Source organism: Austrofundulus limnaeus, unplaced genomic scaffold (genome assembly GCF_001266775.1).
Source record: "Austrofundulus limnaeus strain Quisiro unplaced genomic scaffold, Austrofundulus_limnaeus-1.0 Scaffold0, whole genome shotgun sequence".
In the NCBI taxonomy this organism is placed as follows: domain Eukaryota; kingdom Metazoa; phylum Chordata; class Actinopteri; order Cyprinodontiformes; family Rivulidae; genus Austrofundulus; species Austrofundulus limnaeus.
In genome coordinates, this window is record NW_013952402.1 from 4,276,278 (window position 1) to 4,283,719 (window position 7,442).

A 7,442-nucleotide genomic window follows, 5' to 3' on the forward strand; every position below is an offset into this window, starting at 1 on the left:
TAATATCACTGTTCAAAGTAAGTAATCCAAATTAGGAAAACTTTTAAACTTTCCTCATTCTAATTGTAATTTCTCATTCTGTAATTTTACATGAGCAAAAGCGAAGCTATCAACTGAAATGAAATCTTTCAAAATAAATTTGGTATTTTATAATTTAATCAAGCAGAAAAATAATGTCGAGTTTTAAAGTGGCCAATTAGCCCTAGCTAACGAGCCAACACCAGTCTGGTGTGTCTCATGCTTCCTTTCTCAGCATGTTGCTGTTGCAGCAGCTCTCAGCATCATTCAGCAGCCTCTCGACTGAGTCAACATAAGCTGCAGAAAAGCAAACTGAGACCGAGATGATGCAAGTAAATTCATTTTACAGGAAGAGACTCTCTAGCTGAATTGCTCTAATATCAATTTATCAAAAATATTCTGCAATAAAAGTACATTTAGGATAAAAAATATTTAGGACAGTTTATCTTAACTTGGTTTTTGAGTTTGACTACTGTTTTTTGATGTAGCACTTTATAAAACTACACACATTCTGAATCCAGACACAGCACAAGACATTTTCTGTGATGAGATCATGAATTATTTGTGCCAACTGTGGACTATTCATCAGCTTCGCAGGAAATCAATCCTTCACAAAGTGCTGAAGTTATAAGTGAGTCGTTTTGCAAACAGCAGCAGAGTTTCTTCTTCCTGCAGCAACATGCAGTCAGACTCCAGGCAGGCTCATTTTCCCATCATGGACACCTGTGGTGCTGCGCCCCACAAAGCATCCAACTCCTGACAGTTAGGCTCTGCAGCTGAAGTCTCACTCATTTTAATGTCTGTTGTTTCCATCAGAAAAGACCCCCCCCCCCCCACACACACACACACACACACTTCCCACCATCCCCTACACAGAAAAGGATAAAGGCCTACCACAGATGCTGACATATGTGAGAGTGCCAAAAATATTTGTTTATATTTTAAGGTGTGACCGCAAGCTTCTCTTGGATACCTTCGGCTATTGTTTTGAAATGTAATCTGTTTGGAGTCATTCCATTAAGGTAAAAATTGCCCCGAACTGCGACCCTTACTTCCTTGGTTCAACAGGAACCAGATGAAGACTGGATTAATTTAGTTCCTGTTACAAAAAAACACCATAAAATTTAGATTTGGCACCAGCTGGGTATGCCAAATAGTAGCTTCTTTAAATACAGATTAGAGACAAAAGCAGAGAGGTGCATTTAAGTTCTTTTTCTGAATCACTGCAAAGTTGCTAAGAGCGTATCATTTTAGTACTTAGATATAACAAAAAATAACAAATGCTAACCTCAAAATTAAAAAATAAAAAACACATTTGAGTTCTAAACAATGCTTTATAAATCATATATGAGCTCCTTTTCTCAGCATTTACTGCAAGACTTTAATTCCAATTGAGAGCTGGTTATGTAAAACCCATGGAGTACAATGAGAGACCAAAGTATTTTTGTTACACCTGGCATTAATCAGCTATCAGTAGGACAAAGTCCCCCCAAAAAAGGAAGAAAAAAATGCCAACAGTAACAATAGCCAGCAGGAACAGTGGTACACACACCGCTGTTCACAAGCTTTTTCCTCCTGAACAAACTGTCTGTTCTCCATCTCATTAATAACCAACAATAATGTTATTATCATAACCGCTATTACCGTAACTCCTTCCCTCTGTGGTTAAATCAGAGTGGTGTCTGTTTGCAGGAGCAGAGCTGAGGGCAACAGGACAGAGAAAGTAGCGCCAGATGTGGCTGTCAGGATGAGTGATTCCAGGCCTTTCCTCACCTGAGATCTGAGCTGAAGGCAACCAGCTTTGTYGCAAGACACAGCAAGAAGGCTGCATAGACATCATTAACGCATCATCGGATGCATCCTACTATTAAACGTGGTCTTTCTTTGTCCACAGGGGTACAGTCAAGTAAATATCATTGCACTAATGTCAGTTCAGTCACAAACGGCAGCTGCATCCAGCTTCAGATAAACTAAGTTAGAATTTTCAGGTCTATCATTTTGTGGCCCAAGGTCACAAACAAAACAAATACCAATGTTTTTAGTAGGGCTGGGAAATACTGACACAAAATTAAAAAATAAATCATGATTGTGGCATTTACCCAATAGCAATTAATATAAAATTTACAGATTATAATTGCATTTTCTGGTTTTCCTCATTCTCCGGTTTAAGTCATTGTTTCAGATGATTAAACATGTTTGTAAGGTTAGGGTCAGCATCAGCTGCGCCCCACCATCTTCTATTATTGGGCTAACTTGCACACCTGATAGTGATGGTGTGTTGCACACAAAAATATGTCATCATTTGGCATTAAATTAAGTAATTGCCRAGTGGCAAATATTCATTTTTCACAGTTTTACTGATGAATAATTGCATACAATGCTATTTTCCAACCCTATATAAAGATTATCCATCCATCTATCCATCTACTGTATCTATCCATCTATCTGTCCATCCATCCATCTACCTACCTACAGTGGGTAAAGTAAGTATTGAACACGTCACCATTTTTCTCAGTAAATGCAGTATATTACTAGAGGTGCTAATGAAATGAAATTTTCACCAGTCCGTAAAAACCCAAGCGATCCATACATACAAAGAAATCAAACCATAAATGTCCAGAAATGAAGTTATTTGTAATAATGTGGAATGGCACAGGGAAAAAGTATTGAACACGCTTACTGAAATTTATCTAATACTTTGTACAAAAGCCTTTGTTGTCAATGACAGCTTCAAGACGCCTCCTGTATGGAGAAACCAGTCCCATGCATTGCTCAGGTGTGATTTTGGCCCATTCTTCCAGACAAAGTCTTCAAATCTTGAAGGTTTCCTAGGTCTCTTCTATGAACTCTGATCTTTAGTTCTTTCCATAAATTTTCTATTGGATTTAAGTCAGGTGGTTGGCTGGGCCATTCCAGCAGCTTTATTTTCTTTCTCTGAAACCAATTGAGAGTTTCCTTGACTTTGTGTTTGGGGTCATTGTCTTGCTGAAATGTCCAGCCACGTTTCATTTTCATCATCCTGGTAGATGGAAGCAGATTTTTATCAAGAATGTCTCTGTACATTTTTCCAYTCATCCTTCCTTCAATTATTTGAAGTTTGCCAGTACCATATGCTGAAAAACAGCCCCACRCCATGATGTTCCCACCTCCAAACTTCACAGTTGGTATGGTGTTTTTGGGCTGATGTGCAGTGCCATTTGACCTCCAAACATGATGTGTATTATGGCATTCAAACAGTTCAGTTTTGGTCTCATCTGACCAGATTATATTCTCCCTGTTTTTCACAGGCTTGTCTAAATGTTGTGCAGCAAACTTTAAAGGAGCTTCAACATGCTGTTTCTTCAGCAGTGGAGTCTTGCGTGGTGAGTGTGCACACAGGCCATGGTGGTTCAGTGCATTACTGATTGTTTTATTTGAATCAATCGTACCTGCTAATTCCAGGTCTTTCTGAAGCTCTCCACAAGTGGTCATTGGCTCTTGGACAACTCTTCTGATAATTCTTTTCACTCCTCTGTCAGAAATCTTGTGAGGAGCACCTGGTCGTGGTCAGTTTATGGTGAAATGATGTTCTTTCCACTTCTGAATTATGGCCCCAACAGTGCTCACTGGAACCTTCAGAAGTTTAGACATTCTTCTGTAACCGATGCCATCATTATGCTTTGCAACAATAAGGTTGTGAAGGTCTTGAGAGAGCTCTTTACTTTTACCCATCATCAGATGGTTCTTGTGTGATACCTGGCCATCATTTGGGACTGAACCAGCTGATATTAACTTGCACTGACAAGGGGCAGGCTTGCTTTCTAATTACTGAGAGAGTTCAGCTGGTGTCTTGGCTTTCCATGCCTTTTTACACCTCCCTTTCTTCATGTGTTCAATACTTTTTCCCTGTGCCATTCCACATTATTACAAATAACTTCATTTCTGGACATTTATGTTTGATGTCTTTGTATGTATGGATCACTTGGGTTGTTACCAACATCTGGTGAAAATTTCATGTCATTAGCACCTCTAGTAATATATTTACTGAGAAAAATGGTGACGTGTTCAATACTTATTTTACCCGCTGTATCTATCTATCCATCTATCTATGTGCCATCTTGTGAAAAAAAGACTAAATTAGTTATTCAGATTATATATTYGATCTAATCATTAGCATTACAGTATGTATGCTTCAAAAATAGACTTTGAATACATTTTTAAATTCCATCTTCAGCATAAATATCTGAAGTGTTGAACAAAATTTACACATGTTGGCAAAAGCTGTTTTAAACGTTATAGTGTGACAGGCCCTTTACAAACAGCAATTAAATTATGTATGTCACCAAATTAACAAATTAAAGGTTGTACATAGAAGTTTAAAATATGATTTCTTGACAAATAAAACCACGTTTCCTATATCAGAGATGAATTGTACATAATTTCTGGTTACCACTTTCAAAATGACAAGAGTTTTTCCCATCTATTGTAATTACAGTAGTGAATAAAATTTATTGAAGTTATGGAAACGCTGAAAATGTAATATTTTGTTTTAGGCAGGTGTCAAAAAAGCTTTTCCATAAGTTTTCCCCATTTAAATAATAAAAAACAATGTTATTTAAGTAAAAAGGATAGAATATTTGTAGATAAAATGGCAATAAAACTTTCTGAATCAGTCTATGTTAAACCTTTGTACTGTTGTGATGTTAAGGATTAGAAACTGTAAAATATTCAACTAAAAGTGGTTAAAAACAATCATTTTAGGATGAAATGGTAGAACAGTTATCTCAAATGGAAGCATTTCAAATGACACATTTAATGAATGTAGCTCTATTAATATAAAATGTTTTCTTCAAATGATGCGCCTGCCAAAYGCTTAAAATGTTTTTAAATAAAATAAGCTTTGATGCTCTTTTTACTTTGTAAAAAAAAAACATTCTTTGTAATCTTGTTTAAATTTGGCCTAAAAATTTCTTAATCACATGCAGCACAGTGAAGGCCTTTCTAAGAGGTCAGACGTTACTGTACTAACTCAAGCTCCCCTTTCATCTTACAAACAGTACAGCCAAAAACAAGCAGAGGAAACCAACAAAGCTGCGTGTGTACGTGCACATATATGCATGTGTGTGTGCGCGCATCTGCTGGCGTGCCTTTTGTGTGTTTGTGTGTAGCGGAAAGAGTGGGGTCTGGATATTGTCAGGCTGTCTATCTGATAGAAAAGTCAGTTCTGTGAAGCAGAGAGTCAGCGCTATGCCTCATTTCTAAAGCTCTGCAGATTCCCTCAAACAGAGGCACACATACGTCCACGTACACTCATTCTGTAAACAGCATTTGCTCCTTGCCACCCACGTAAAACAGATACCCATTTCACATTTCAAACAAAACCAGTCTTGTCTCTGCTGCTACACCTTCAACGAGCTATTTTCAGACAGGTGTTCACTTTGATAAAGTGCCACCTTACACTGTGATTAGTTTCACTCATTAGCTGCAAAAATCAGCCATTCTAAAAGGAAATTTATGGCATAATTTGTTAACATGAGTCTGACTTATTTGACTTCAGCCTAAAAATGTGATAGTTTAATAACATAAAAGGAAGCTTGGAAAAAGGTACATTACTGAAATGTTCCTGATTAAGGCAGGTTTTTTTGAGAGAGCTGTGACTGACACTTGCTTAAAATACATTCACATTTATTAATTAACTTAATTATTTTGCAATTAGTTTGTTCTGGCAGTTGCTATACCCACGTTATTCTGGAGAAATTAGAAAAAAAACAAAAAGAAAGGTCGGCACAGACAAGATTCAAAGACGGAGTAAATTTTCGGGGATGGTAATAACAAACACATCAATGTGCCTATTTTTCTCATATTCCTCCTTGTGTGGCTTCTCTGACTCATTAAAAAAGTAAAAATGTAAAAAAAAAWGACAAAAATATATTTTTAAGCCATTTAGCTTACAGCAGTATTTAAACGCAAATAAGTCTTAAACAAGCTTAGACATTTGCCACATTACATTTTAGAATTGAAATTGTATTATTTTAAATGTGTTAAGGAACATCTGCTTGCGCATGCTGAACAGCTGACTACAACTATCCAAAAGGATCATTGGAATTTTCCACATGAAATTAAAATTCAAATAATTCGTGAAAATAATTCTCGTTTTTGAGCCCCCCCCCACAAAGTTTTTTTTCTCCCCCCATTGTTTATACCTTAGAAAAGACAGGCACGGCAACCAGTTTTGTGTTGTTTTTGGCTTGACTCAGTATATAATATCATGAATTGTGGCCAGACACAACACACTGCCATGGAAAACGTCACATTGAATGTTTAGTCTCATCAAACACTAACTGGAGCCAACAAGCAAGCACACACATTGGTGGGTGGACAAAAAAAGACTTGAACTGAGTTTTGGCTCATCTTAAAAGCCAAATCAAAACTGAGTCCTTGAAAGACATGTGTAGACCAAGAAGAAAAATTAATTGCAAGTTTTTTTTTCTTTTTGTAGACACAATATGCTTTTCCATATTTAAAAATGCACTCACCAGTATGATCTCAAAACCTTTACTTAAAATGTAGATTTATATAAAAATATTATTTAAAACAATAATTATGAATTGAATAAATGTGAATTATATTACAAACAGAGCAATCACTGCCTTGAACTGTGCAATGAAATCTGTACTACAAGCTCAGTAAGAAAAGCATGTTGAAAAACAGCTACTCAGTTTATACATTAATCAAATAGCTCTAGCAGGGCTGAGGACAATTGCTGATGACAATATTTGAGGTTTGACCAGATGGATGAAAAGTAACCCCACATTTTTATTAAACACACACCACGTACTGACAACGGGGAAGACCAGTCAGAAATGATTTAGAAGTAAACTGACAAATATCCAGGAAAACCCAAGTACAGCACATTCATCACCTTCAGCACCAGCGCCTCTATTACAGTTTCAGTACCTTTTCTGTACCAGCTCCAGTGGTTCATCCGGCAAATCTCTGCCTTCTGTTTCTCATTGGACCGTTTCCACTGCTAACTAGATTCCTGGCGACTGCAGAGCAAGTCGTTGTGACTGAGGCGAGGTCAACTCAAAACTGACGTTTTCAATTTGCGGTTCTTTCAGCAGATAGTCACAAAAAGGTTTATGAAGAGCTGTCAGAGCAGCTTGGGCCTTCATCCGTACTGAACAAAGCCCGAACAATGTTACGGTCGCTTTATGGAGAGCTACTATGTAGGGTTTTGCTAGGTTAGCGTGGCGTGTCTGCGTCTCATCCCGATGTTAACGTGACACTTTATGTTAGGGTTGCACAGAGAGAAATGTGGTTCCAATAAAGTGCGAGTCTGTGCTGCTCTACCAGCGTGTTGCGCAGAATCCAGTGCCTACATGTTTACACACACACACACACACACACACACACACACACACACACACACACACACACACACA

The 7,442-nt window shown here is 37.5% G+C and overlaps 1 protein-coding gene across 1 annotated transcript in view; it reads right to left on the reverse strand.

Annotated features, from left to right (window-relative positions):
- hpse2 (heparanase 2) overlaps nt 1-7,442 on the reverse strand; it is a 65,063-nt gene that overhangs the window by 30,604 nt on the left and 27,017 nt on the right. The gene's annotated exons all lie outside the window — the stretch shown is intronic.